The following is a 4,783-nucleotide window of genomic DNA, read 5'->3' as shown; positions in this document are numbered from 1 at the left end:
CCAGAGAAGAAAAGCTTATTATGGGCAGCCTAGTTGGAGGAAAATGAATCACCCAAACAGATAGGTTTCAATGATCTCAGGCGAACTCCGCTCTTTATTCCGCACACCCGCGTCTAATTGTTCCAGAAAATGTTCATCTGCTTCATAATGACAGCAATAATGGAAGTTATGTGAAATAAGGAAAAAAGTTTATTCAAGGGGCTGCTTCGGAAAGTACAGCCATAATGCACTTTCTTCTGGGGATTCAATACAATTTCCTCTCAGAGAAATTGGATGGCTAACAAGTAATTTTTTTTAATTTGAAGACTATGCGAGCTGGAAGGGTTTCTTGCCATGAGAGAGGGCTCGTGGGGTGAAAGGATGGGGCAGGCTCCTGGTATTGGAGAAGGGACAGGATGGGAAAACTCAGTGGCAGCATTTGCCCTGCTGGAAACCTGTCAGGGCCCCTCCTGCTCTGCCCAGCTTTTGTGGGGGGATGGAAACTGCAGCTCCTGCTGGAATTCAGGACCTAAAGCCAGACCATGACTCAAAATCCCTCCCCAAGGTCCAACTGGGCTGCAGTGCTCTCCTCGTTTGGTGAAGGGTGGCATAAGCAGGACACATTTATGTGATTTCCCTGGGCAGGAAGAGCAGCAGGGATCACGGCTAGTTCAGGGCAGGCTGGAGCAGGCACCTGAATCAAGACAAGCCCAGGAGGAACAACAGAAGAACCCCAGTGTCTGCAAGGAACAGGACAAAGGAGCTCAATGAGCTTCCTAAAACCACCTCAAGACCAAAGTGAAGTGGGAACAGCTACAATTTCCCTTGGAAACTTCCGAGCACAGAGGGAGTAGCACCCAAGTGTGTGCACAGAGGGAGTAGCACCCGAGTGTGTGGATTTCTGTTCCCACTCTGGTGAAAATCTCCTCTTGGGCCTGCAAGTCCATCTGATGTTCCTCAGGTGCTGATGGTGCAGAAGGCAAAGCAGGATCCTCCTGGTACTGCAGCCCACTCAGGCTCATGGAATCCAGGAATGGTTTGGGTGGGAAGGGACCTTAAAGCTCATCTCATCCCACCCCCTGCCATGGGCAGGGACACCTTCCACTACCCCAGGCTGCTCCAAGCCCCATCCAACCTGGCCTTGGGCACTGCCAGGGATCCAGGGGCAGCCCCAGCTTCTCTGGGCACCCTGTGCCAGGGCCTCAGCACCCTCATGGTAAAAAACTTCTTCCTTACATCGAGTCTAAACCTCCCCTCTTTTAGTTCCAGACCATCCCCCCTCATCTGCTGGTAAAGTCCGTCAGCTCCAAGACACGACGCAAAGTGTCCCTCTAACTAAAAATCCAGGTTCTCTCAGCTCTGCCTCTAGTCCCTTTCTAAGGCTGGAAATAAAGATTTAGGCCAAGCTGGGTGCACAGGAATATTTCGTGCAGCGGGGCAGCAAGGGGGTTAACAAGACACGGAGAAAACCCTTGTTTAAACTGAAGAGATGTGGAATTGTTCCCTGTGGGAAACGTGGCGAAGTACCCGGCACGTCCCCGTGTTCCTGCCTGTCAAACAGAGCCGTGCCGCAGCTTCCCGAGGAGAACATTTTGACATGAGCTCGGGCAGGAGGCAGGGCTGGAAGGAGGGATGGCTCCCAGCCCACATCCTTGAGCTGCAGGGAAGGAAAGGCTCCTTTCAATTCCGCAGGATCCTGAAGGACGTGACCAACTTCGAAAGCCATGAGTCATCCGACGGGAGCCAGGCAGGAGGAGAACTCCTGCAATTCAAGCTGGAATTGTGCTCAAGTGCTTCAAGAGCTGAGGCCTGAGAAAACAGGCTGCCAGGTGCAATTTTCCCCCTGGAGAAATTATAAACCTCCTCTTGTTGATTTATTTTAAGGGGAAGAAAGATTTCTACTCCATAAGGTTTTTTTCTCTAAAGGACTCCCTGGGCTAGTCCTTGTCTTCATGTGAGGAAGAGTCAAGGAGGAAGACAGTGGATCTGCAGCAATAAGAATTTGCAGAATTTAGGGGATTCTCAAACAGAACAAGAACAACCAGAAGACAAAATACACATTCAGGGAGTGTCTTCCAGCTCAGTGGCACAAGTTGGCTTGGGAAAGTGACCCAGGTGCACCCCTGGGCTCCCCAAAACCTGTGTGCTGAGCAAACCTCCCCCAAACTCTACTTCAGCTTAATCAGGCATTCGGGTGGCTCAGCAAAGATGAGCCCAGTTCCTGATGGCAGGAGGCTGCTTTTTGCTGGAAAAGCACTTGGGAAGGACCAGAAGGAAGTGTGACACCTCTCATTCTCTTCACATCGGGGTTTCGTCTGACTGCACCTCTCTGTTCACTGTTCCCACATGCAGGACTTTTGAGGGAGTCGCAATGAAGTTCCTTGGGAAAGCTTCAGCTGGGAAACTGGTTTAAAAGTATCTGATGTTCGTGTTTAAAGTTGCAACACTGCAGGTTTTATAAAGGTAGCAACCTAGGCTTTCCCAGGGAATTAATTGTACAACTTCCAGCAGCGTTTCAAAGCACAATTCAGGAAATAAGCTCCTGATTTCCAGCATCATTTACAGACAAGCAAAAAGCACTTCCCCCCCCCATAATTCCAATTCATCCCAAAAAGGTGTCTTGTCAAAATAGAGACTTTCTGTTTTAATTGGTGCCCAGTTTACCTTGGAGCAGGTGTCCCTGGAAGCATCCAGCACTAACCTGGAAGATCTCATCAATAAAACAGTCATCTGAGGCCAGACACTTCACACAGCAGCACCAAGGGCTGATGAGCCTTTTATGTCACTGGAAATTTAAGTTTAAAAAGGGTTTAACTCCCTTTTTGCTTTTACTCACATGGAAAAACAAGGAGGAAGCACTTCCACAGCCACATTCCAGCTCAGCTCTGCCTGTGGAACGTCCTGCACAGGGTTGGGTACCCTGCTGATGTATTTTACCTCTGCATCTTGAGCCTTAGGTAGGTGAAAGGAAGGAATTCCCCATGTCACAGGCCCTGTGCAAACCCTCAGCTCTTTGGAATGAATGCATGAAAGGTGCTGAAGAGCTCCATGATACATCAGCACTTCAGTAATCCTGGGATAATTAACTGGGCTTGCAGAGTGAGTTGTGTTCAAGGAGGCCTTGAAATTGCCCCAGAATCTCGAGGGGCTCAGGGCACTATGCAAAGTGGAGGAACAAGTCTGGAATGTGGGGCTGGAGAGAGCTTTTTGCAGTCTAAAAGCTCTTGGTGAGGAAATCACCGAGTGACTCCCACCATGAAATCACCATGTGAGGACCAGGAAGGAGATGCACTTGGGCGTGGAAGTCACTTGAGTGGAGAAAAGAGCAAGGAAGAGCAAACATGCACCAATCTTGATCATCAGGGCAGCAGAATCCCAGAGCCTGTAGCCAGCCCTACTCAGTGTAGAACATTTTTCTCTCCCTTCCCACTTCAAATAGCACCCCAACCCCTCAGGGATATGAAAGAGGGATACAAAACATAAAGAAGCATCTCCTCTCAGGGCACAGAGAAGAGACCACCTCCCTCCAGCAGGGATTCACCCAGCACCAAGAACATTCTCAGCCTTCCAGAGACCCTTTTTTAAGCCCCTCAGGCTCTTGGTGAACTCCCTTCGCCTGTGCCAAGTAGGACCCTGCATCCTCCAGCACACCCTTTGCTCAGCCCACTTCACATTCCATTAAAAGGAGTCTGCAAAAGCGCTGGAGAGGGACTTTGGAAAAGGGTGACAGGATAAGGGTTTCACACTGCCAGAGGGTAGGGTTAGATGGGTTATTAGGGAGAAATTGTTCCCTGTGAGGGAGGTGAGGCCCTGGCACAGGGTGCCCAGAGAAGCTGGGGCTGCCCCTGGATCCCTGGAAGTGTCCAAGGCCAGGTTGGACAGGGCTTGGAGCAACCTGGGATAGTGGGAGGTGTCCCTGCCATGGCAGGGGGTGGGATGAGATGAGCTTTAAGGTCCCTTCCAACCCAAAGAATCTGATGATTCAATGATTCACTGTAATGCACAGCTTTGCTTCCCCCTGACATACAAAACAAGTGTTTTCCAAAGGGTTTTGATGTGCAGGATCAGTGAGTGAGGGGCTCGGGCATCCCTTCCCAGCCTGCTCCTATTCCTGCTAATGGATGGTGAGAGTTGCAACAAATCTCTTGCTGAACTGGGACTCGGGTTTGACTTCTTTAGACTATCCACAGGATTTGGCTTCTTTAGGCTGCTTTGCCATCCTCCTGATGGGTCCTGACGGCTGCACGGATCCCACACTGCCCCAGCTCCCAGCGACTCCCTGTGCCCACAGCCACCACAGCCACTCCACACCCACCTCCCACGGGGCTCTGGAAAGCCTTTCCAGGTGCAGCCATGACTCTTTTTGTTTTTTCCCCACCTGGATTCCCCGGAGCCGGCTGCAGGTGCTCAGGGTTGGTTTTTCTGGAGGTGACTCCCATTGTTCCTTCCCCGCCTGGAGCGGCCGGGCCGAATGCATGGAAGGTCAGTGAGAAATGAAGCTGCTTTTATCTGCCATCTCCCACCAGCCCTAAGCTGGGTCCCCTTTTTCACACTGAGGCCTAGCCAAGCATGAAGGAAAATAATTTTACCCAATCTCTATGCTCTAACGCTCACCAACCCCCCCCCGCCCTCCTCTTTTCCACAACTCCCCACCAATCTAAAGGAGAAAGAATTAGAAAAAAAAAAAAAGCCCTTTCCACAATGAAAGCAGAGCCAGATAGAAATCTTGGTGAGGCACCACTCTAAATGTGACTGCAGCTTTCAGCCTGTCCTCACTCAAATATCGCCAGCCCCACTGTTTACT

The sequence above is a fragment of the Corvus brachyrhynchos genome, unplaced genomic scaffold (genome assembly GCF_000691975.1).
Source record: "Corvus brachyrhynchos isolate BGI_N302 unplaced genomic scaffold, ASM69197v1 scaffold63, whole genome shotgun sequence".
Classification (NCBI taxonomy): Eukaryota; Metazoa; Chordata; class Aves; order Passeriformes; family Corvidae; genus Corvus; species Corvus brachyrhynchos.
The sequence above is the reverse complement of the archived record's forward strand: the minus strand, read 5'-3'. Positions refer to the sequence as shown.